The following is a 27,518-nucleotide window of genomic DNA, read 5'->3' on the forward strand; positions in this document are numbered from 1 at the left end:
CTTTCCATCCTCTGGCAGGCTTTGTATCCTCAAACATTCCCACATGCTCTTATGCTACATCCCAGGGCATACAATAGATACTGAGTTCTGTCCTCTAAGAATCTTTCTGCTGAGCTGTTACACCACTGCATGCAATTCCAGGCATTTAGAATTATATGAAAAGAGAGAGAAATAAATTATTATATTTGAGGTCAGAGGATCACCAGGAGGAAATCAAGAACCAAGAAATCTGCTTGATTGTCATCCAAAAGGAAATCAAGACAATTGGTCTCAGATGCTTACATTCTCCAATGATAAGAACTGTAAACAGCTGACTGTTTTCTTTGTTGTTTTAAAAAATTTAATTACTCTTTCATAATAAAATACAAAGGAGAGCAGAATATGTCATTATTTTGAGCTCTTCAGTTCAAGAATTTGATGACATAATGAAAGGAAGATGAGAGTAGTACTTACTGGTTTCCAAAATGTCTAAGATACAGAAACCTACCCCTTTTAACCTATACACCATTTAAACCTATTTTATCTTTAACAGAGCCTGCAAGCCTTAGCTTGTAAATTTTTAGATGCTGCGTATATAGTAAGTGAAAATATGTAGTATATTTATATAGTAGACTGTGTATGTGTGAACATTGTTTATGTACATTCTTTCTAGACAGAATATAGCTGGCAATAGTGAGGTAGAAACCTTAACATATTTGACAGCAGTTTCCTCCTACTTCTTCACATTCACACTTAAAAACAGGGCTGGGAATAGTTCTGACAGTACACTGCAATTACATTACCTTATAATTTCAAGACTGAGCTGACTGCTAATATCTACATTTAGTTCTGGCTGTGTCCATCTTCTCCTTGAGGTCCTGTTCATTCGTTTTGTGTAATAAGAAATGAAAATAAAACCAGGAGACACAGTCTGGAGGCAAAGTCATTTCTCCATGCCAGCTCTAGCAGTTATTGTAACTGCAGATGAATGGGTGAGGGTAACCCCTGCTATCATACAGACCTGGAGATGAAAGGACTGTGAGCAGCCCTACAAGAAGGGACTTGAGGGTACTGGTGGATGAAAAGCTGGACATAAGCCAATAGTGTGTGCTTGCAGCCCAGAAAGCCAACCGTATCCTGGGCTGCAACAAAAGAAGCATGACCAGCAGGTCAAGGGAGATGATCCTGCCCCTCTACCATGGTGAGACACCACCTGGAGTACTGTGTCCCGCTGTGGGGTCCTCAGTACAAGAAGGACATGGACCTGTTGCAACGGGTCAAGGGGAGGGCCACAAAACTGATCAGACCCATAGAACACCTCTCCTATGAAGAGAGGCTGAGAAAGTTGAAGCTTTTCAACACTTAAAGGGGCTTCATAAGACAGATGGGGACAGACTTTTTAATGGGGCCTATAGCGATAGGACAAGGGGAAATGGTTTTAAATTAATAGAGGGTAGAGTAGACATAAAGAAGAAATTTTTTATGATGAGGGTGGCAAGACATAGGAACAGATTGGCTGGAGAGGTTGTAGATGCCTCATTCCTCGAAACACTCAAGGTCAGATTGGATGGGGCTCTGTGTTACCTGATCTAGTTGAGGAAGTCCCTTCCTATTGCAGTAGGGTTGTACTAGATTACTCCTAAAGGTCTCTTCCAATCCAAACCATTCTGTGATTTTCTTTGCACCCTCCATTCAGGTATTTATACACAATGACAAGATCCCCCTGAGCCTTCTCTTCTCTAGAATGAGCAACCTCAGCTCCCTCAGACTTTCTTCACAGTAGAGATGCTCCATTGCCTTCGTTGTCTTTGTGGCCCTTTGTTGGACTCTCCCCACTATGTCCATGTCTCACACACTGAGAAGCCCAGACCTGGACACTGTACTCCAGGTGTGGCCTCACCAATTAGGTAGCTGCTTAATAGACTCAAGGTAGCTTCACTCAGGAAATAGTTTCATATTTATAAGAATGTTTTAGTATCTGGATAAGCACAGAAAAAAAATAATAAGAGAAGAACTGTATAAATACATCTCCGCTATTGACATATAAGGTCTCTGGAAAAATTCCTTGCAGTATATGCAGTGTCTCTGATGCTAAACATTGAAAGCATGGTATTAACTGAGAAAAATATTATTAATTAATAGGTGAAGGGGATAGAAAAGTATGAAGAAATAGACAGGGCATGGGAACAAAAAGTATGCAAGAATCCACAGAGAAACCTGCCTAAGCCGTCCCATCTACGCTTCTCGGCTGTTAAGGGTTGAGTGCCACTTCCGTAAATGAACCTCAATAATTATCTCTTTTGAATGGCCTCGCTTATCAGCAATTTCAGATAGTGCAAAAAGTCTGTAACCTCACCAAAATGTGATACTGCTATTAGTGGACAAATACAGTACTCCAGGTTATTAATTTTTCAAATACCCTTTACTCTTCACAAATGCAAACCGGTAATATGACATTCACAGACATAAACCATCTGATTAGCTTATTGGCCTGTTAATTAGAAGTGAGATTAAATTATTATTTTCTAACTATTTCACTTGCTACTAAATGGTGGGTAAAATATCTTGAGTCCTTCAACACTGCACTGATTTGTAGATTTTATCTGAGAATCCAAGAGAAAAGAGAGAAAAAGATGCAAATTATTTCTCTTTCTTTTCTACATTTTAAAAGAGTAACTCATCACACATAGGTAAATATTCATTAAAAAACTGATTTTGCCTGTCACTGTTTTCATTGTCTGTGAGTACTGCAAAAGATATTTTGACGAGTGGCAGCTATTCATTTTTAATATATATTTTTATATGTTATGCTCAGCATGTGAGTAATTTTGCAAAGAACTGTAATGGGGAAACAAATAAATCATTAAAGCTGAATACAGAAGTTCTCACTCAGGCAAACTTCCGTTACAACAGCAGGTGTTTTGCCTAACTCCCTCCCCCGAATTGTAAGAGCATGTGAGCTTATTTCTCTTTTATATCCAAACAGTACTTGTGCAACAATTTTCCTATTAAATTCAGAAAACATTTTATTTCTACTTAAAAAGAAGGGGGGAGTGGGGAAGGGGAACAATAAATCAAACAGGATGTGCTTGAAAGCCTAGAGCAGCTGAGCAACATGATGGGAAGCTGTCATTTCCTACACTTCTACCATTCATATTTCAAGTGATCTGTGAAGTATTGTCAGTATGCTGAGGCAACATTTCTAAGCAAATGACATTGATTCAGCTTCAAGGATGACATGAAAACATCCAGATGGCATACATGCTTTACATTATAAAAATCAGATAAATTATACCTTAAAAATTCAGAAAGGTATGTTACAGTAGCTATTATTATCAGTAAATAGGAAAAAAATAATAGACTGGTTATGGGTTTTCAAAATAGCAGTATACGTATACCTTGTTTGTCTGAGAAACAGTGACGTGTATCATAGGCTATAATTAAGTTTTGAAACCTAAGCAGAGTCAGCTGAAATAATTATTGCCTCTTTCTGAATCTGATACTACTGAAATGAAATAAGAAGGAATTGGAAGATTTTTTGGATCAGCTGTCATACACATCCCCTGAAGAAAGATCCTGTGCAATGAATGAACTGAAAGTAATTTTGAAAGAACTTCTCTGAGGAGGAATTTTCTTATCATCTACAATTCATGTTAGTAAAAGGGGAGTATTATCTTATGCTATAACCTCATCCAGTAATTGCATTCAAAGGACACTGAAGATTTGTCATTCTGTACAAAAGTCAAAATTCAAAAAGTTCATTCATTTGCAAAACCTGACATTTTGGGGAAGGCAGGAGAAACAACCAAAAAGTAAAATTGCTCATAAACAAAATGGTGCTTAAGAATAGTCTTCTACGGTAGGAAAAAAAATCACTTGATGGCAGCAGCTAAGGATATATTAGTAATAAACCACAGGTCTTGAGGCGTGATAACTGCAAGATGTCAAAAAGCTATTCCACTAGACCAGATCGCCCAAAGCCCCATACAACCCAGCCCTGACTTCCAGGGATGGGTCATCCACAACTTCTCTGGGCAACCTGTTCCAGTGCTTCACCACCCTCATAATAAAGGATTTCATCCTAATATCTAATCTAAAACTACCCTCTGCAGCCAGTGGCAGTAGAACCCATGCATTTTTAATCTCAAGGCAAGATTATTCAGACTTTTTTTGCAAATTCATTTGTATGTAATAGTCAGAAAAGTGATTGAGCTCTTTGTTTCCAACATAATTAAAGATTATTTTAAATGCAAGAATAATGATTTATTATATTAGACTGACAGAAGAGCTTTTATAGTTAAACTTTCCGTCAGTCTTGTAAAATGGAAAAAAATCCTGCTTTTAACAAACATTTGGCTAAGGAGACTACTGAAACCTCTTTTAAATACATAGATAATTCAAATAAATTATTTATTTTCTCAAACATACAACGCATGCTGTAGCAATATTTGTTATATATAACATTAAGAAACAGTTCAAGAAATTTTATTCATTTTGGATAAGGAGTTCAATAGTGGAAAACTTGATGGGATCTTTTGTGCCTATATGAAGAATGTTCTGTCATAAGAGTTCTTACCCTTCTTTCTGCTTCAGTATATGAAAAATTCTATGAAGGCAAACTCTTGAGAGCAGAAAGATTTCGATATCCCTCATGACAACAAAACTAGGAAGTGCAGTAGTATTCAAAATGTGAACACACTCTCCCCCCACCCCAAGAAAATGTGCATAAATGTTAGATTTGGATCCTAAACTTTGGAGCTGCTCAGTTGTTAATCTCAAAGAGTGATCAGTCACTTACTGTTGAAAAATCCAAATGTTCAAACCACACTTGGGAACACCTGGGAACATGCTGAAGTGATAATCTTGTTTCCATCTACAATAAAAGGAGTGAATCTATCATAGATAAGAGTATGGACAGCAGTACAAATCTATGATATATGCTCCTTGGCTTCAACTAAGGCAATTAAAACAGATATTGAATAACTGTTCTTTGAATATAATCCACACCCTAATTTCCATCATAATATTCTGTTAAATCTGGCCAAGAAACATAGATTACAAAAGTGTTCATAGCATCAAGAGCAAACATGTTAGTCCTTGACTTGTGTTCTCCTTGGAGTAACATTATCTGATTCAAGTGAGTTGTTTAAAAAAACTCATAATTTTTACTTTTTCTTAGTAGCACAACCATGATTTTTCCATTCCAGGGATTCAAACCTCCATTATATTAATAGTCCAGATCAAGCTCTTTTGCCAGAATAAACAGATTTTCTTTGTGCCTACAATGTATGTATTTACTTATCATAACACTGTCATTAAATATTATATCAGCATTCTTCAGCTAAAAAATGAGGAATCATGTGGGTAGAAGGAAGCCCACTTTTTTTTAGAGAAAGTAAATCATGGTAGCATTCTGTAACACAATGTCTTCCTTTTAGAAGAATTAATACATAATAATCTCACAGTAGTAGGAAAAAGCTATGTCATGCTAACAAATAAAAAAGAGAAGAAATACAAATATTCATAAAGAGCAGACTTTGGCCTTTGGAACCTACTTAGTAAGGTTGTATGGGACACAGCCCTAGAGGGCAGGGGGGCCCAAGACTGTTGGCTGATATTCAAGGATCATCTGCTACAAGCTCAGGAGTGTTACATACCAACTAGAAGGAAGTGCAGCAGGAGGGCCAGGAGACCTCCTTGGACCGATAGGGAGCTGCTGAGGAAAATTCAAATGAAAAAAAGAGGCTTATAAAAGATGGAAGCAAGGACATGTGGCATGGGAAGAATACAGGGATGCTGTCCAGGAAGCTAGGGACCAGGTTAGGAAAGCTAAGACCCAGTTAGGATTGAATTTGTCTAAGGATGTGAAAGAGAACAGGAAGGGATTCTATAGTTACACTGCAAATAAAAGACGGACGAGTGACAACACAGATCCCCTCTGGAAGCTATCAGGAGAGCTGGCTACACAGGATCTGGAGAAGGCTGAGGTTCTTAATGTCTTCTCTGCCTCAGTCTTCACTGGCTAATGCTCTGACCACACTACCCAAGTCTTGGGAGGCAGATGCAGGAACTGTGAGAGTGAAGACCCTAGGACCACAGTAGAAGAGGAACTGGTTCAAGACCTTCTTAGGAACCTAAACATAAAGAAGTCCATGGAACCTGATGAAATCCATCCGCGGGTCCTGAAGGAGGTGGTGAATGAAGTTGCTAAGCCACAGTCAATCGTATTTGAAAAAACATGGCAGTCAAGTGAAGATCCCGATGACTGGAAAAAGAGAAATATAACCCCATTTTCAAGAAGGGGAAAATGGATGACCCAGGGAGATACAGACCAGTCAGTCTCACCTCTGTGCCTAGCAAAAGCTTGGAGCAGATTCTCACTAAGGCATGCTAAGGCACATTAAATTCAACAAGGTGCTGGGTGACAGCCAGCATGCCTTCACTAAGGGGAAATCCTGCCTCACCAATTTGGTGGTCTTCTATGATGGGGCTACAGAGCTGATGGAGAGCGGTAGAACAGTTGATGTCATCTACCTGGTCTTGTGCAAAGCATTTGACACTGTCCCACACAACATCCTTGTCTCTAATTGGAAAGACACCAGTTTGATAGGTGGACCACTCAGTGGATAAGAACTAGCTGGATGTCTGCAAACAAAGAGTTGTGGTCAATGGCTTAGTGTCGAGCTGGAGACCAGTAACAAGTGGTGTCCCTCAGGGATCGATGTTGGGACCGGTCTTGTTCAACATCTTCATTGTTGACATGGACAGTGGGATTGAGTGCGCCCTCAGCAAGTTTGGCAGTGACACCAATCTGTGTGGTTTGGTTGTTACGCTGGTGGTAAGGAATGCCATCCAGAGGGACCTTGACACGCTTGTGAGGTGGGCTGATGCCAATGTTATGAAGTTTAGCCATGCCAAAAGTGCAAGGTCCTACACCTGGGTCAGAGCAATCCCAGCTACAGCTACAGGCTGGGCAAAGAAGAGATTCAGAGCAGCCCTGTGGAGAAGGACTTGGGGGTGTTGGTCAATGAGAAAATGAACATGAGCTGGCAGTGTGCACTTGCAGCCATGAAAGCCAACCGTATCCTGGGTTGCATCAAAAGGAATGTGACCATCAGGTTGAAGGAGGTGATCCTGCCCCTCTACTCTGCTCTTGTGAGACCTCACTTGGTATATTGTGTACAGTTCTGGTGTCCTCAACATAAAAAGGACATGGAACTGTTGGAATAAGTCCAGAGGAGGGCCACGAGAGTGATCAGGGGACTGGAGCACCTCCTCTATGAAGATAGGCTGAGAATGTTGGGGCTGTTCAACCTGGAAAAGAGAAGGCTGCATGGAAACCTCATAGCAGCCTTCCAGTATCTGAAGGGGGCCTATAGGGATGCTGGGGAGGGACTCTTCATTAGGGACTGTAGTGACAGCACAAGGGGTAATGGGTTAAACCTTAAACAGGGGAAGTTTAGATTGGATATAAGGAGGTAATTCTTTCCTGTTAGGGTGGTGAGGCACTGGAATGGGTTGCCCAGGGAGGTTGTGAATGCTCCATTCCTGGCGGTTTTCAAGGCCAGGTTAGACAGAGCCTTGGGTGACATGGTTTTGTGTGAGGTGTCCCTGCTCATGGCAGGGGGGTTGGAACTAGATGATCTTAAGTTCCTATCCAACCGTAACTATTCTATGATTCTTTGATTCTATGTACTAAATAAGTGGAAACACTGAGAGGTAATAATTTATTCACTGTAAAAATAATGTTAATGAATTTTACTAGCTATTTTTAATATTGCAATTGTACCGTGTAAGGTCTGTAGTGGAATTAAAATACCATGCATGCAATTACCATTTGAGATCAATCAGTCTAAAGTGACAGTATAAAGAAATATAGTGATATTACCTGCAATATCTTATCTGCAATTTTTCATGCAGTAACTCCTCACAGTAGCACTGCTGGAGTTCTCAGTCTTTCAGTGGTTCAATTTTAGCCCTTGACAGGAATTAACACTTCAGCCGTTATACACAGATGAAATATGATATGTAATGGATATATGAAGTGAAATGCATAAGATACGTATGTTAAACTCATATTCAGATCTGTTTAATTGTGATAATTTAACTAAAATGATAATGATTAAAATTATGTGAAACTTATTAAAAAAAAAGAAAATATCAAGACCAATGTGACAAAGTAAATACTGCTTCTAAGACAGCATTTGATTTTCATTATCATGAGGACTTGCATTACTCCCCCTTGCCCCTTACTCCCAAGACTGAGTTTTGATGGAAATCTTGCAATTGCCTCAGCATGTCTTTTCCAGCCAACAGCCCTCTTTTCTTTAGAGTCACAATCAGCAAGGATTTCTTGCTAGATTAACTGTCTTCTCAACTTAGTTGTAAAACAGATCAGCTGAAGCTGGAATTGCTTTTTATTAGATTTTAGTTACATTTTGAGTGTTGCTTCTTAAAGATAGGAAGCAAAGTTACCTCAACAGCTCATTCTCAGGTGAGCAAAAAAGCCACATATTTAAAATTCAGAATTAGACTACAGAGCATAGGCATTAAGTCAAATCATATTGTATATATTAACATTTTCTAATTTGATTACAGGATCTTGATTAATAATTGGCCTTACTAAGATAGTATATTGCAACATATATATATATTTATTAGTACCAGAATTAATCTCAATGTGACAGTCTCTACTGAAGTATGGAGAAGGGGAGTAAATGTAAAAAAAAACAGTTAAAAAAAATAGGGTGCGAAATCTGAGTCTTCTACTTTGTCTTTTTTAACCCTTATTTTTACAAACAGGCACGAGTCTTTCATTCAGCTTAAAAAAAAATAATGTTGTCCACCCCCCCCCCCCATTTGTGGTAATGATACAGAATTTATTTAGATGCGTTTTAACTTGCAGATCTCAGAAGTGAGGGAGGATCCAACACTTGTAAAGTTTAAACATCATCTTGCTGTGACAATAGTCATAGCTTTGAATAGTCACATCTTTATTTTGCTAAGAATTAGAAAAGAAGAGTGATGATAACTTCCTTACCTATATTACAGAAGCTTTGATCAGTGTTCAGCAAGTGATTTTTACAATATCTTTAAAAATAATGCTTTGATACAAGGGATGAAGAGACCCTATGCAATTCCATTTGTTTCATGAGACATACAACATTTAACACAAAGAATACCAGAATGCTCATTAAATAGAACACAGTGCAAAGCTGTTATACAGTACAAATTTCTTTAATTTCTTCTTACTGCCCATACGTCAAAAATCTGGCTTGAGAGGACAATGAGCAAACATAGTGTTTTTGATGATTAATTCAAAAATATAATCCTTTCAGGTCAGATTTACTTTAAACTCTTTAGTTTCCACCAACACAAACCTACAGTGGAGTACGTACAGACCACAATAATAATATTGCATTCCACTTCAGTCAGCAGTCCGAACAGCAGGATTTGCACTTTTATGCTACCAGTGTACACCTTTGAGTTTTAGCTTCCTGTGAGCATCTGTGTAGAATCAATGCATTAAGGATTCACCTTCAAAAGCCTCAGCTGTTCTGACTAGTCTGTTTCTTTATTTACACTGTATTGCCTGAGCTGTGATGACCAGAAAATCCTGACCTACAGCTTCCTGTATGTAATCAGAAGTCTGGCTGTTTGAATTAGGTCTACTTGATTCAGGAATTTTTGTTTGTTTGTTTTCTTCCTTGTTCTGCTACAACTTATACCTGTTAATATCATGGTCTCATTATAAAACCCATCTTTTCTCCTGTGCACCTTAGAGAAGCTAGATTAAATGTATTAACATGATTGCTGTTTTCTGGTGAGCATACATTTAAAAAAGGCAGGTTATTTCATTATGTTGCAAATCAGTATAAGTAATCTTATTTATGTCAGGAGTATAAGGGATTATACTCCTTTGGATTATATTATTTTCATTAAAAAGAAATAATTGGTCATACATCATGTGAGATGAAGTTATCTACCAAATCTGTTAGAAAGTGTCAAACCAGCCAATATATTGTTATGGAAAGGACAAAAATAAGTGTAGTGACTTCAATATCATATTCTACATGCGTATTATAATGGTCTAAGTATTGGTGAATTTGTTCATGCATATTTATTTCTCAAATAAAAAAATTTAAATAAAAAGAAATATGGCAACTAGAGATGTGGTTCATATTTTTCATTCTTTAAGAACAATGTGTAATGAAAAACAACTACACACCTTTACATTATTTAAATATTGCAAGACAAATAACAGGTTTGATTAAAATTACAGTTTCCCATCCCAGCTATAATGGTTTGCCAGGAGTTTTCATGTATTTATTTGGATTAAAGTAATCAGAACTCCCCAGAAATTTCCCGGTGAATCTAATCTGTTATCTTGAATATGGAATGAGTAACTGTAAACATACCTGAAAAATTTGATAGGATAGCATAGGATAAAATCAGTTAGAATACTTTAGTTGAAAGGGGCCTACAATGATCAGCTACCTGAACAATTCAGGGCTGAGCAAAATTTAAAGCATGTTATTGTCCAAAAGTTTCTTAAACACTGATGGGCTTGGGTCATCAACTACCCCTTTAGGAAACCTGTTCCAGTGTTTGCAAATCTTCTCTGTATAGAAGTACTTCCTAATGTCCAGTCTAAACCTCCCCTGGCACACCTTTCGACTATTTGCATGTGTCCTATCACTGCATCCCAGGGAGAAGAGATCAGCACCTCCCTCTTCAATCCTCCTCCCCATGAAGCTGTAGGTAGCAATGAGGTCACTCTCAGCCTCCTTTCTCCAAATTAGACCAACTCGAAGAAGTCCTTAGCTGTTCCTCACAGGACATGCTTTCCAGCCCTTTCGTCAGCTTTGTTGCCTTCCTCTAGACATACCCAAGTGTCTTAAATGAATCCAGAGGAATACTACTTAAGTGGTTTCATGGATATGTTTAAAATCATTACTTAAAAACTTCTTGCTTGCCACTAGCATCTAAGCACATTTAGTAGGTCAAATAAACTGAAACAAATGTTTATGGCATGCGGCCTCATTTTAGGGAAAAAACATTTTCTGGACTACATCCTTGTTGAATCATTTTTGTTCTGAGATAGACAAATTCAATTATAACAACAAATTATGTTCACTTAAAACAAGTGTTAGGGCAATAATTTCTTCCTGATACAGTGAAGAAGTTAATGATCTTCTTTGTCTTCTTTTTTTTCTTTTTTTTTCCTGAGTTCTAATGTGACTTGTAGGCTTGTAAGTTCTAAAAACTGCTTTCCATGGAGCTTGCTTTCTCCTCTATAGACAATATAATTATAAGCAATTTCAAAAACCGAGATGAGAAAATCATGGATTTCCTTAGGTTCTTCATTTCTTTTTCAAATTTTCTACTATATATTAGCTATTTAAAAAAATGAAAAAAGATCAATTGGTTGATTTCTTCCATTTGAAAATGAGGCCACTAATTAATGTCCTTGAATAAGAACAAAAACTTATTACCAGTCTACCTCATTATTCAGATACTGAAATAAGAATTGATATAGAACTCAGATGCAGAGGTCTGTCAGTCCATTTCTTTGCCTTTTTGAAATTTTACATTAAATACCCCAACATTTATTTATTTATATAGGCTCTTTGTTTAGAGCCTAACAGGAATAGTGTTTTATACTCCCTCAGCTAGCTATAATGCTGCAATTAGTAATACAAATGGTTTCCTAAATTCTGTTGGTATCACTGCTGTGCTTGTCCTCATTTATAATTGGTTTTAAGGTTCAGATAGGAAATACTGTTCTTTGATGTTTTCACAAGTGGGAAAAAATTATGTGCCTTTTTGTGCATAACTCAACAGAAGGTAAACAATTTAATAGCCTGTGGGATTGCTAATTAGAGCTAATTGTGGCTTGATTGACCTATCTTGACAGTAAGTACCTTACAAAACTTGCTTTCTTCACAAAGTGTGGATTTGTTTGCATGAGTAACTTCTATGCACTGAACCTCAGACGCAGAGAGCTGTTTGGCTGTGATCCTCTGAATTTGTTAATTTATACTTCATAACTTCTTATCCACTTAAAAGACAATAGCAAAAACTCAGACTATCACTTGTGTATTGAAACGTGTATTTTCTTATTCTGCTGCTGTCTACAAAATCAGAAACTAGCACAGACAAAGTCTCTAGTGAATGAAGATCTGAATATCATGGATAAATTGTTCTCTGTACAAACACACACACAGACACACACACGAAGCTGAAAGGGAATTATGAAATCCCAAAAAGTTAAGGGTAATGTAGATGTTCAGTGCAAATGACCAAGATGAAATCATTAGAAATCTTCTTTCCCATTTCACCAGACACAGTTCTTTTCTCCAATTTTTTTTTTGTTTGTTTCTACAAAAAAAAAAAAAAAAAAAAGCAAAACACAACAACCTGTTGAGTGCTGAATGTTTTCCATAAGATATTTATATTGCTATATAGCATTCTAAACTTTCGGAACTTTTGGGGGGACAACTGTAGTCTTTTCTTTTGTTGTATCAGTGTTGTAACTGAATGTAGCCTACCCAGCAGTACCACCGAGAAATGTGTCCTGACTATCTGCAAAGCTTGAGCTGACCTGTCTTACTCAGTATGATCTGGATAACAAAGACAATGTTGGGGTTTTTTTTTCATAACACACTTGAGCAACAACTTAGAAAGTGTCAGAAACTAGAGATTTAAACACTAGTTGGCCTCCTGGGATGGAGACTGGCTCAGATTTGGTGGTTTATGCAGGTAGGAACAGATAAATAGTTAAAACAATTCCCCCATGGGGGAGGGTGTGACACAATACACATTATTCAGTGCAGAAATTGAAACCAAAGGAGAGGGACTTCCGCCATGTAGGGATTGAGCCTTGGCCATAGATCAGCTGAAGTGATCCCTTCTTCCTAGGCTCGACTTTACTCCCAAATTCTCTACCTCTTCTCCCTTAGTGTCACAGAGAACTGGGGAATGGAGGTTTGGGCACTTCATCATACATTGTCTCTGCCACTCCTTCCTCCTCAGGGGGAGGACTCCTCACACCCTTCAAAAAAGTATACAAAACCATGTGATAATTAGGAGGAATCCTTCTTCACTGACCTTGTATTTTCAGAGTTGCTGCTCCCACATATGCTCACTTTTCTCTCTGTCTTTGAACTGTTTGCAGAGGACAGTAAACAGAACAGTTACAATAGGGATATTTATGTGTTCACTGTTGTTATGAGTGCATATATATATGAAAAAACATAATGTATTTGAATTTGTATAGTGAAATGCGTGCATAGTGCAGATAACACAATACCTATTTTACTGCTATAAAAGGAAGAGCATTAAAGTTTTTATGGAAAGAGTTGTTAAGGATTTTAAAGTAAAACTGCAAGCTAACATGACCAAGCTATTTGTAGAAAGAATATTCTGTTCTGTGGGTTCTGTGTCAAGAAGCAGAAGCAATCTCAATTGAATTTTCTATTGCTTTTATTCCTGTTGCCTTGACATCCTGTATTAGCTGTTTGTGGTATTATGTATGCCCCCATGGCAGATAAAGGGGCATTGTGGGATGATTATTTTCTTTAAATAAAAATGAAAAAATGGAAGGAAAAAAATGAGAATAGCCGATTTTCTTTTATTTCCAATAAAAAGGAAAAATGATAAAGGAGCCACAGCTTTGCTCTTACTTCATGTCACTATAACCTTAAGTACAGCTCTTTAAGGAAGGGAGGAAATAAAGAAATAAAAGAAGGAAGAAAGGAGGAGGCAAGGAACAAGGAAGAGGGGAGTGAGAAATGTTGTAACTAATCACAACAGATTTTTCCGTTACTAATTCATAAATGTGATTAAATAAATTCAAATGAAAATCATTTTGTTTTATGGAAATACAATAAAAGATAATTACCAAGACTACTAATCAGCTTTTGGTACATAATTATTTGCTCTCTGTGCTAACAAGATGACAATTTTTTTTTAAGGGACAATATATATTCCAATGCAGTATTAAAAAAAGCCCAAAACTGATGTACTAAAGGTCCAAAGATGATCAAATAAGATCTAAGAATATCCATCAGATTAATAGTTAAATGCTAAAAGAATTTGTGTGTGTGTGTTTACAGTTATGAGCGGTTCATGAATAGCTGCAGCCTGTGCGAAAGACACATGTTGGAGAAGTTCATGGAGAACTTCCTTTTGTGGAGGAACCCGATGCTGGGGCAAAGGAAGAGTGTGAGGTGTCCTCCCCCTGAGAAGGCAGGAGAGGCAGAGACAGGGTGTAATTAACTGGCCACAGCCCCTGTTCCCCGTTCCCCTGTGCTGCTGGGGCAAGGAGGTAGAGAAAATCAGTAGTGAAGTTAAGCCTAGGAAGAAGAAAGGGGTGGGAGGAATGTACTTTTAAGATTTAGGTTTATTTCTTATTATCCTGTTCTGATTTGATTGGTGATAAATTAAGCTAATTTCCCCAGGTCAAGACTGTTTTGATCGTGATGGTAATTTCTGAATGAGTCCTTCCTGTCCTTATCTTGACCCATGGGATTTTCATTATATTTTCTTGCCTCTGTCCAGTTGAGGAGGGGAAGTGGTAAAGTAGCTTTGGTGGGCCACTCTTTGGTGACCTCATCCACTCTTTGTAGGTTTTCCATCAAGGTCTCTCACGAGCTTGGTCACCTTCCTCTGGACACACTCTTAATAGTTTGGTGTCCTTCTTGGCCAAAACTGACCACAGTACTTGTGGTGGGGCTGCATCAGTTCAGTGTAGAGTGGGACAGTCACATCCCTCAAATGTCCAGCTGTGCTGTGCTTGATGCATCCCAGGACATGGTTGGCCATTTTGGCTGTCAGAGCACACTACTGACTTGTATTCAACTTGCCATCAAACCAAACTCCAGGGGAGGTTTAGGTTAGACGTTAGGAAAAAATTCTTCACAGAGAGTTTAATTAGGTATTGGAACAGGCTATACAGGGAGGTGGTGGTATCACTGTCCCTGTAAGTGTTAGAAAACCATGAAGATGAGGCCCTCAGTGACATAGTTTAATGATGGTATTGGTAGTCCTGGGGTAATGGTTGGACTTCATGATCTTAAAGGTATTTTACAACCTAGTTGATTCTATGATTCTATTTTATATGCCATCAATTCTACTTCAATCTTTTTTTTTTTTTTCTCACAGGTTACCTCACCTATAATCAGTTTATTGTGAAAAAAAACAAATTCCTCGATCAGAGAGATATATTTCCGTGAAAGTAAAGTAGATCACTCATAATACATAAGAAAATACAAACCAAAACATTGAAATATGTAATAATGCCAAAGATAAATAAAATATGAAAGCTAATATTTTAGCTTTTAGCAACTGAGGATGAAGTAACTCATCTGCAGATACATGGATAGAAATTTACAGATTATAGAGGCTACAAATCCTAAAGCACACATAAATCTCATTCAAGTTTAAGAATTTCTAGTCCAGAATTTCTTACTTAAGACCAGTGTCACTCTGTTTGGCAAACCCATTTACTTCAGTGAGATCATAAGGTTCAACTCAATATGAGCAAGCATATAAAATTATTTTAAGGATGCTGGGAAAGGACTTTTCATTAGGGACTGTAGTGATAGGACAAGGGGTAACGGGTTCAAACTTAAACAGGGGAAGTTTAGATTGAATATAAGGAAGAAGTGGTGGTGGTGGGGCACTGGAATAGGCTGCCTAGGGAAGTTGTGAATGCTCCATCCTTGGCAGTGTTCAAGGATGGATTGGACAGAGCCTTGGGTGACATGGTTTAGTGTGAGGTGTCCCTGCCCATGGCAGGAGGGTTGGAACTAGATGATCTTAAGGTCCTTGACAACCCTAACTATTCTATGATTCTATGATTCTTGATTATCATGTAGTCCTACTAAGGCTATTAATTCCAGTTTTAAAGGCCTCTTTCATTGCAGACATGGTTATAGGATTGCTGTAATTGTTTTCCATAATGATATTCTTATAAACAAACGTTCACATTTGTAAGTGTAAAATTGATTTATAGGGGTATATTGATGTATTTTTCTTTATATGTCTGCAGTAAAATTAACTAATTTAGCTTTAGATATTTATCAGCTAACCCCTCCAGGCTTCTTTTTATATTCAATGGAGAGAGATAATCACTTTTATAGAATAACTCACTCTAATTTAGACATCTATTTCATGAATGAAGAAATATTTGTTACTCTCAATTGTTCTCTATTGACTGTAAGCAGGTCTGCTAAAACATTCAGATCTAGAGGTCTACTTCATATTTACTTCTAGTCAGATATATTTCAACTGATGTATTCCATCCCACTTACCATTTTAGGATAAGTATTTCTATGCAATGCAGTGATAGTAAAAACAAACATTAGAAGGTCCAAAAATAGTAAAATATTTTTCATAAAAAAATCTGGTTATTTTCTGAATTGCATTCATCTAATGAAAAAGAGAAGTTACTTTTACAGGATTTCAGTCAATCTTGCCAAGTGAAAGGTAGATTATGAAAACAGTTCTGGATATAATTCCAAAAATGAATCAGTTTATATAAAATACTATCACTCATATAAAAAAAAATTGTCTAAACTTCTTAATAGAATATTACTTTCACTGATGATAATTAAAAACATTGTGAATCAATACAATGTATGTATTTTGAAAAGTAATATATAATGATATTTACTTAGTTGTGAAAATATTCAAAAGGGCACTGACTTAAAAATATTCTGAGTATATATAAACAAGTTCAGATTGTTTAAAATCTGGAATTTTCCAGTATCCAAGTTACCTGAAAAACAATGACACAAGATTCAGATAAACCAAGCAAAATTGATACCATGTCACAGGGAGGGGTCACCACCAGTAAAGCAACCAAGCAAACACCAAAACCAAAAAAACACCATCAAAAAGCAACCAACCAATTGCCAAAACCCCCACACATTTAAGTATCCCTAAAAGCAGTGGAAGACACTTCAGTAAATGGTATACAGAGTGGCTAAAGCTTTTTCCAGATCAGAAGTATTTTCCTGAGCTTGGAATGCATTATGCTATGAAGTCATACAGCATGGTATTTGCTACAGTTTGAGAGGATCAGTTAATTGAAATGTTCATCCTGGATTAAGTGGATTAAGGACATTTTCGTTCTAGACACTAAATGCTAACTTAATTCAGTCTACTGATGGTTACATCATGGGAACGTCAGCTTCCTGATGTTCTCCTTTCTTTGAGTGAAATGTCCTCATGATATTCATAGCTTAACTTACCTTCAATACGGCTACCTGTAGTAGATTTCAATGAAAAGTAGTAGACATTACATTGTTTTGAAGAACAAACTATAGCAAAAAAACCAAATTCTGTGACATTGCTGCAAAAGAATTTTTACTTGTGTGAATGACCAGCTTAGTGGAAAAGAAAATATTTAGATAATTCATTATTGCAGTGTCTTCCTGCAAACTCGCTACTTCATGAGAAAGATATGAAAGAATTGACAAAATTTGAATCTTAGAAAAGGCATAATAATAAAAAAATCAGTAAATCAATAAGACCTCCACTGACAGTATATTACAATATGCTTCTTGCACTGTTAGATTTTAGATAAAGTATCTGAATTAATTTCCTGTATCCTAAAAGTAACTTGGTTTTGGGCATGACTCTTTGGTAAGCATGCTAAAATATTAGGGGAGAGATTGGTGAATGTTGTGTTCTAAATGGTATACACAATATATAATTCTAAAAAAAAAAATAATTAAAAATCAGGCCATAGAATCTATTGTAAAGAATGCATTCCAGATTTAAAATCTGCTATGGTTTTCTGAAACAGTGTAAATAAATCTTATTTTAAATCTACTTCAGGAAAAGAATAATCACAGTTGTAATGGAGTACAAAAAATCAGCCAGTTAGTATATACACTATTTCATTCAAAAGAGAGGAAAAGCAACTCCTGAAATAATTTTCTGAAATATGGTTTGATAACCTTACATGTCAAACCATGCTGTTAATCTAAACTAAGTTCCTTTATAACAGAAGCCAAAAAGTTTTGACCATTGATTGCTGCAATAAAGAAATTGCTTTTGCTGGGTAGATTGACATTCTTTGTCATAACAACTAACTGGCAGCACCGCAAAATGACAAGTGGCATTAGGGATTTGCAAGTAGTGTGATTTAATGCTGACCTACCTATGAGGAAAGACAGCAATTTCTCCTATACTTCAAAAATTTTGTTTTTTAAGTCTTCCCAATTAAAATCATTCTGTCAAGTCAATTCCCAAATTCCTCTGTTCCCCTTTCTTGGCTTTCAATTCTTTGGGTTGTCGCTGGCTTCCAAGCATGTGACAGGCGCATGATCTTGTTTTTACCTCTGTGTGCTAGTGCAATTTTTAACTTCACCTACTTTTTTTTGGAAGCAGGAGCAAGGGGGGAGGGCAAGTATTTTTTTGCTAGTACCTTATAGTACTTACTGCACCCCCATCTGAGAGCTATCTTGCATAGCTAGACCTGACTGTGCATTCTTAGTTTTGCAGATCCATAATAATGTATCAATTTTGTAGATACATTATTATGGATCTACAAAACATGGGGGAGGAGATGGTAAACATGATTCAATCTGGGTGACTGAGGAACAGAGATACTGCAAAAGGTAATCTAGTTCTTAATATTCCCGTTAATTAGGAGGCTTTTTAGCATTTCCTGCAGTGTTACTGTCTTTAACTGCTAACAAATTTGTGCCTTTCAAATCTTTCAACATATACATCTCAGGAAAGTTGGGGTTTTTTTGTTTGGCTGGTTTTTGTGATTTGTTTTGTTTGTTTGGTCTTTTGTTTTTTCATTTGTTTGTTTTAGTTGCTAAGCATCTGTGCTCTTCCAAATATCCCTAATCAAGCAATTCTAACCAAATGCACCTTCTTCCACAGTGGTTGGAAGAAATTAAAGGTATGGCTGTCCAATGCCATACCTTTTAAACAGATTGTCTAACTACTCTTAAAAATCAATAAAATAATAAAAGGTTATGCACCTACAGCTATATATTTGATAGAGTGTTTTCTAGTTCTGCGAATACAATGTATTTAACAAGTACAACATTCGTTAAAATGGAAACAAATATACATAGCTTTCTTTCTGACTTCCTGATTATTTTGTAATGTTACAGGAAATATTCTTCATTCATTCAGCTGGTATCAGCTGGAAACCTAAGCACATTAATGAGTCATTAATGGCATTGCAATAACTTCTAGAAGGTGCACTATTAAAATCAGTGATGGAAATTATTTATGGACCTCTAGATAGGGATGTATGCATGATTTTAATAATACTGTCACGTTAGATACAACTAAGTATGTAAAATATCTGGCACTGGTTGTCTAAGAAAGGTGTTAAAAGGTGAAGAGAACAAAAAAATTGTTTACTATGTGTGTCAGACACTTTCAAAACTTCAGAGCTCTTTTTTCAAAATGAACATACACGGGCTTATGTTTATATCAATGAATATGTCTACAGAGTTAGACAAGCTTGAACATTCATCCCCTAGTCATCCCCATTGATTGAACATTGACTAATACCTAATTTCTTGGCTAACCATCCCTTCCCAACATAGTATGTTGTAAGCATAAAAATGTAATTTACAGGCAAATAGATAGGGTGTGATAGAAAGGGCCTTGAAAATGGGGGCCCAGGATGCAAGGTAGAAGAATACTGGTATGGGACAATAATACAAAGGGCACAGGTTAAGCTGGAGACCCTGGGACTATAAACAACGCATCAAACAAAAAAAAGCAAAAACCCACAAACATACAACATATGTAGAAAAGCGCAGCAAATTCAGAACAAAAGGACTCTGAGGAGCAGTGGGATGGTGAGCATAGCACCAGAAGAAATGGCAGATGAAAGAAAGTGTGTTTATAATGATTAAAATTTTATTATTATAATGAAATTTCTTCTGAAATGTATTCTTTTTTTGCTTTTATGTTTCTTTCCTCTATAATAATTAAACCTGGACAAATAAGTTATTGATTAAACTGTTAAGATTTTAGTTGAATTAAAACTAAATTCTTCAAACATACTTATGTATTTCACCCAAAACAAGGTTTTGAGTAGCCACTCCAGGGACCTCTTCATGAGGTCATGTATGTTGCCATAATTGCTTTGAGTATCCAAAAGCAAGAAGCTCCTCTTAATTCATTATTAAAAAATAATAAGACAATGGGTATGTATAGATATTTTAAAACACCCAAACATCAAAATCTCATATTAAGTCCGTCAAAGAGGCAGTGTACTATTACATAATCGTTCTCAGCCTTGTGCTACCAATAACCCATAAAAAGAACCGTTGTAAATATTTTTCTGAAATATTTTTCCAGAATAAAGCACAGTTTTGCTAAATTAAATGTTTCCATTAAAAAGAGACAGATTCTTATGATTATGTGATATATGATCATTGCAGTAATAATGATTCTGACAATAGTATATCCATTTTTTTTGAGGATAAAACCCCCACTCAAAACATACTTATTCATATTTAACTTGTCTTATACATTTTATATTAATCCAATGTAATATTCACTATTCCCAATTAAGGCTGTATAGTAAAATTTTCTGATATCAAATTAAAATGTGTGTAAAGTAAATGTTTTTCTACTTTCCAATGTATTCACATAGTGATTTATTTAGCTGCAAAATCATTTTTTCAACTTCAGTTCAGGAAAATTCAGAAAGGTCAGAACATCCTTACAGAACATACCTACCTGGCAGAGGAGACACCATGATCAAGCAAGTGGTTTTCCCAGGGTGAGGCTCATCCATTGAACTCCGGGTGTACTGACTCCTGTGATTTCCCCAAATGCGGGAAACTCGACTGCATAATTTGTGGTACTAGGGGACTGCAATTTTTTTTTATTTTTTTATTTTTTCTTGGGTGGCATGGTTTAGTGTGAGGTGTCCCTGCCCATAGCAGGGGGGTTGGAACTAGATGATCTTAAGGTCCTTTCCAACCCTAACTATTCTATGATTCTATCCCAGTGAATAAAATCATAGCTTATCCTTGCTACCATAAAATGGTAAATAACTCACAGTGATGTTGTGAATGATATATTGATAGTAAACAGTGAGTGAAAACATATGTATTGTCATATCTATATTTTTTTACCCTTAGTTATGCTTTAACAGAAAATTCAAATGAAATTGCTTTTATGAAACTTTTTTTTTTTTTTTAAACATGGTTGCTATGGTGAGTCAGGAATTCATGAAGATAATGTGTCCATAGATTCAGTGAAAGTTCCTCAACAGTATGGCTCAGTCCAGGAAAGTAGCTTAACTGTTCTGATTCACTCCCTTTCTGTTTCTCTAGTTTAGCAAAATGCAACATTTTAGTAATTTCATTATGTATTCCTACCCTATAACAGAGATAGGTTTAAATCTATGGAAGAGATTAAAAAGAAGTCAATGCATGATTTAGCTTTGAAATTTTAGGGTTTTGAGCATATAAGGAATTTATTTACATTTATCATTTTGCAGATTCAAAACGCAGTAAAAACTGAATAGTTGACCTTCCTGTAGAGATACAGATACAATATTGTTATACAATGGGAATTTTCCAGCATAACCTGTCTGATTTTCTGTGAATCATTCTTATTTGCTTTATGCTCAGTAACAGGTATCTTAATGAGTAGTACCCTCCACAGATTCACAGTTTGTAAAAAATCAAGCTGTAAACATTCAAGATAATCACAGCATTTTTTTAGTAGACAGAATACATTTTTTTGTGGACTGTTTTCAAATTCCAAAATAGTGATATGTATTTTATCCATGTAATCCAAATAATCCAGCACAAGGGTATAATAAGGCATGTGCTACCTATGCTATCCTTTTGTAAGAACACAACCTTCTGCAAATAAAAATCACAACCAGAACTGCCATACAGAAGTACGTTGGTTTCAGAAAAGCATCATGTCATCTTTTCTTTGTCTGAATCATAAAGAAGAGAAGAATTTATGTTTGGAAGCACTAGTCAAAGTATTCTCTATTTACAAGTGAATATTTGGCAATAAACTGATAAAGAAACCTGGCAATAAAAAGTGGATAAATGTGACGGAGTGCTGAAGCTTTTGGAAGTCATCTATTACCTCCTATAGAGTCTGTTAAATTATATTGTGGCAGTTCATGAGCTGACACTAGATATACTACTACAGGAAATGCTTGCAGCATTTCTGGATGATAGCAAAGTCCATCATAAAATGTACTGAATATTTTGCAGACTTTTCACCCACGGAAACTCAGGGTTACTCAGATCTGATGAAGGCTCTATAGCTAGCATGCTAACACCTGAGCCTATCCTGTTCATCTGCAAAGTGCTTTCCAGGACCATTTCAAATTAGCAAAGGCTCTAGCATGGTCTGTTATGTCCAGTTGTGGGCTTGGAGGCTATTGCTTTGCACTAATACAAATTATAATTATTTGCTAATTAAAATTTAGACATCAGAAATATAATGTAGAGCTACCAAAAAATAGATAAATTAAAATATACACAAAATGAATCCTATAAGCTTCAAAGGCATATTAGACACAACAAATATATAAGTTGGCAGGAGTGGTTCACATTGGATGGTTCATGTTGCATAGTATTTAGATCCTGTCTAAAATTCCTGAGCTTTGAAACTGAATCAGTCATGCATTTTGTTACTGACATATCCATGAAAAATATTTGTGGGGGTTTTTTTCCAGTTTGGGTTAGGTTGGTTTGTTTCTGGTTTGCATGTTTTAGAATAAAATTATACAGATATTAACATCAAACAATTGTTCAGATGTGATGGAGTTTTAATTTTTTTCTGAAATATATCAGATTTTTTCCTACTCCTGATTAAAAAGAAAAAGAGAAAAAAGTAGTATTTCTTGCATTATTTTTTAGATTCATAGGACTGTGAGAGGAAAGATGTATATTTCCCTCTTCATTTTGAAAGACTTTTATGGTGGGACAATTTCCACAAATGTTTAATGTCTCAACTTGACCTCTCTTTTCAGAAAGAGAGAACATTATAGAGTGTGACTTGTCACACCTGTAGTAGATATTAAGATATGAATTTGACATTGCACTCTATTCCAGTTTCTTGTTTTTAAAATAAGACTAAAACCACTTACTAGCTTCAAAGAATACATCAAATATAAATCAGCAGTTTCTTGACTGATCAGGTATTGCACGTTATGCCCCTGAAGAACAGTCCTTCATTGCAAATTCTTTCCTACTGTTTAACCAGTTTAAAAATCTGTGACAAGACTTAACCTTTTATCTTTTAGTTATCCCTTAAGTCTAATGAGCTTTTGTGTACCACATTACTAGAAAAAAACCTGAAGGCATAAATTACACCAATTAGGGTAACATTCATTTATTATTTATTAATTTTTCAATAACCTTTAGAGGTTAAGAAAGCATAATTTTCACTTGTATGAATTTGTGACGATAACATGATACTGAGCCAGATATTCTACTAATCTCAGTTTAATTACACTCTAAATCAATTTCGTACCAGCACTGAGATGAAGTACCCAGGTCTATAATTCCCCAGATGTTTCTTCTAAATAATTGAAGAAAAAAAAAATACTAATCTAAAAACCTTCACTATGGGTAAATTCACACTGTTTTTCTGTAATAATGGTAACAAGAAAACTCACAAAACTCAGACATATTGCCTTTTTCTGTCATAGAATCGTAGAATGGTTTGGGCTGGAAGAGATCTTAAAGATCATCTACTTCTAACCCCTCTGCTGTGGGCAGGGACAGCTCCCACTAGACCAGGTTGCTCAAAGACCCATCCAACCTAACTTGCTTGTCCCTTCTGAACACACTCCAATCATGTGATTCATCCCACCAAGTTTCTGTGATAGGTATCAGGTCATAGTTTTCCATCTGGATAGCAGCTACCAGGTCCTCCTGTTTGATTCTTTACTGCTTTGTTTCAGGCACTTCAGCTTGGCTATTGGCCACATCCCCTTTTTAGAGGACCTCACCCTGATTCCATTGAAATTAGCTACCATATTGTTATTTTCTGATATTTAGTATAACCTAAGTTATGACTTTTTTTTTTCTGGTGCAGAGCTCCTACCTAAAAGTTATACCTATACAAACACTCAGAGTTATTATGCAGTCAAAATATTACAGGAAATAATTTTCTGGGTTTTTTTTTTTTTTTCAGAAAAATATTTCCTGAAAATGTTTCCAGCTAATGTGTAGGCCAACCAGTGCCTTCATTTTTAAAAGTCACACATTCAGTACAGAAAACTCAAATAAAATCAGGGTTCATTCACCACTCAAGTTCATAAAAGGCATAAAATATTTTGAGCCCTGTAGCAAGTAACTTCATCTCCAAGTCAAAAGGCAGATCTGGTATAGTAACTTCCATAACTTTTGCTTCTCTAAGAAATTGTTTAGAACTATGAAACCCATATGTACCTCTTAGAAACACTGTATTAAGTACCTCAAAAGGTGGCTTAAAGCTGCAAGATCAATTAAAAAAATGTATTTTATTTCATATTTTTGTCTATTCTGCTTGTGTTTTAATTATAGAAACCTAACCCAGTCACCACCCAGTGATGAACACAGTAACCAATTCCTTACAGTTCAGTATCATCAAGTTTTATTTTAGCTTCAGTTCAGCATTTTAAATCTCTGGACTAGAAGAATACTGTAACCTTAGCTATTTACTGAAAAGAATGGTTACACCTCCAAAAATGGAAGGGGAAAAATTGCTTCAGAGACTCAGCCTATGTTTAATATTTGGGATTTGGATTCCATCAAGCATGCTTCCTGGAGAAATGCCATTCAGGATTTAATTTGCTTTAAAGACTTAAGGCGTAGGGCCAAACTATGTACTGAGGGCCAATTAATGCATATCCAGGGCTCCTAAATATCCATTCAATTGCATTACTCTCCCACTTCCTGGAATAGTTTAATCTTTTTCTGTAAGTGAAATGATGAAAGAGGTGTTGTCGCGCAGAGAAGCACATATGAGGGCCAGGATGAACAAGGTTTGGTACAGGGATATGAAGGAAACCACATTTAAACAACATCATCTGAGCAGTTCCTAAGAAGAGCTGAAACAGGAAGAAGAGTTAAAAATGCATTTATAATTTAAATTTAGATACATAATTTTTAGAATTCAATCATTATACCACTAGTAAGAATATGTACTAAAGGGCATTGAGTATCCTCAATGTCTCTTTAAGAATAAATAGAAGTGTCCCAGACGTGTCAGCTTTTCAGGATATGAGACTCTCCTAATACAACATAGGTAAAATAAAAATGGTAGTAAGCCAACAAGAATTCCTTTAAAAATGTTACTTTGTCTCAGCCTTTTCTACCTCACAGATTAAAAGGGGGAATGCTAAATGTATGCAAACAGTAGCTGTTGACATAGATGGATACCTAAGGGCAGGGAAGCAAACAATACTTATCTAAACCATACAGAAATCAAGCATCCTGTGTCTCTGCTGTTTGATGCCCCTACCCCAGAAATCAGACCTGCTGTTACACAACAGGAATTTGTCACATATACAGGCTGGAACAGCTTTTCATCAACAATGTTCACCTTGTTTTCTTTAAATCCTATATAGCAGAGGATGACTAAATCTAGGATATTTGCCTAACGTTTGTTTACATGAGAGGTTAGTTACAGTCATTGACTCCAGTGGCCATATTCACAAATTCACAAATATTTGGTACTCATTAGTATATCTTCCCCTCTCTGGAGATAAATTCTAAATGTGGCTCTCTAACTGGCTCTCTCAGATAAATTAATCCCCTCCCAAGACAATTCTAGCTTCGAGCATTCTATTATTGTATTATATCTCCTTTTGTTGGGAAAGGGGAATTAGTTAATTCTTCGAGTCTTCCTAATTAAGAGCATAAAATTTTAAACATTATTGCCATTATTCAAATAACAGGCACAAACAATTATTAGAAAATGGCTGTTGTGGTCATTTTTACAAGAATTACTGGGTGCCTGACACATATTTAGGAGACTTAACTCTTGCTGAAATCAGTACCAGTGTAAGAAAAAGTTTTTTTCTACAATTCAGGCTAAAAAATTCCAGAAAATATTTAGGTGCTTACCTCCGAAATTGTAATGGACTTCTCAGGTCTGCTGTGAGGAAACGATTTAATTCCTGCTAAAGAGAAACTGGTTGCTGTGTGAATGACTGCTGGACAAACCAACTTCATGATGCAAGTACACTTTAATAGGGTTTATGAAGGAAAAATTCTATTTTTTTAACTCACCATCATGTGTCCATAATGGAAGCATAATGGAAGCAACTTCTTTTTTTAATTCCATGTGGATAGGAATCTTCACTTAAGAATGACCTTAATTTACTACTTTTGGAGAGAAAGCAGGTGGCTCCAGAGAGATGTCATACTCCACATATACACATAAGTGGGTAGACATGAAATCTAATGAAATACAAGATGGTAGAATGCAGAATATTGGAGATAATTGATAGGAGAGCGCAACATCCAGAAGGCTAGGAATGTCAGGAGAGGGTGAGATGAAGAGAAATGTGAGATACATAAGAAATGTGGAATATGGGGAGGAGTTAAAAATATAAGACTGGATCCAAGGTTATTATTTATATGCATTTTCAAGTTTCCTGTTGTCAATTTGGGTGTTTTCACCTTTTAAAACCATGCAACTATCTTCTCATTTGGCATTGTCTTTAGCAGCATCTGTGTACGGTTACTTACTGAAAATGTTAGTTAGTAATATTTCAGCTATAAAGGCTCCATATCAGATTACTGAACTTCTTAAATTCTTCATAAACAACATGTAAAGAGACCTTTATTTTCATTCCTTCATCACAGGAGTGTTTTTTTCTTTATGTAACTATCAAAATTCTTTCTTACTGGCACAACTGTGCATAGGTGATGTACTAAATCACATATTTTTTCTTTGCTGAATTTGTAATTGTATTCACCCTTTTGGAAATGGAAAATTTCATCTCTACAGTGTCCTATCACATCTATCAACATAATCAGCAATGTGCTTTTTTAATGATATGTTCATATTGGAAAAATGAGAACTGCGACCTTTGTGCTATTTAGTTATATGAAGAATCCAGTGAGATGTAAAGTGTTAGACTTAATGGTACCTCAGATTACGCATTTTAATCAAAACTGTGAAGGTAATACATAATGCTAATTATACCACAGAAATTAATTCAAACAGATACATTGTAAAATACTGCTTAGCTTAAGTGCATTTCTCTTTAGAGGTTTCTAATCTACTTCCTAATTATCTAATTAGTAACAATTATTTCTAAATTTTTAAACTTTTAATGAGAAATCTTGGCAGGCTGAATGCTGTTTTCTTTTTAGCATAAAAATGTATGAAATGTAACTGCAACTTTATGAGGAGCAATATATCTATGTCAACTTATATGATAAAATATCAGGATAATATGTTAAAGTTTATGCTTGGCAGTAAAATGCAGTGAATATCTAACCTTTCTGTGAGGTCTATCACTTCAGAGGGTGCTAAGGAAAAGGTTCAGGTAGCAGCAATATCCT

General features: G+C 36.0%; 1 protein-coding gene and 1 non-coding gene across 2 annotated transcripts in view; one reads left to right on the top strand and one right to left on the bottom strand.

Moving 5' to 3' along the window:
- LOC133213451 (T-cell activation Rho GTPase-activating protein-like) overlaps window positions 1-27,518 on the bottom strand; it is a 651,891-nt gene that overhangs the window by 179,582 nt on the left and 444,791 nt on the right. The gene's annotated exons all lie outside the window — the stretch shown is intronic.
- LOC133213456 (U1 spliceosomal RNA) lies at window positions 20,705-20,869 on the top strand. Its single transcript, XR_009725824.1, has one exon. It is a non-coding gene; the product is annotated as a U1 spliceosomal RNA (small nuclear RNA).

Source organism: Neopsephotus bourkii, unplaced genomic scaffold (assembly GCF_033783945.1).
Source record: "Neopsephotus bourkii isolate Nb327-2 ecotype Australia unplaced genomic scaffold, CSIRO-AGI_Nbou_v1 NB_821, whole genome shotgun sequence".
Classification (NCBI taxonomy): Eukaryota; Metazoa; Chordata; class Aves; order Psittaciformes; family Psittacidae; genus Neopsephotus; species Neopsephotus bourkii.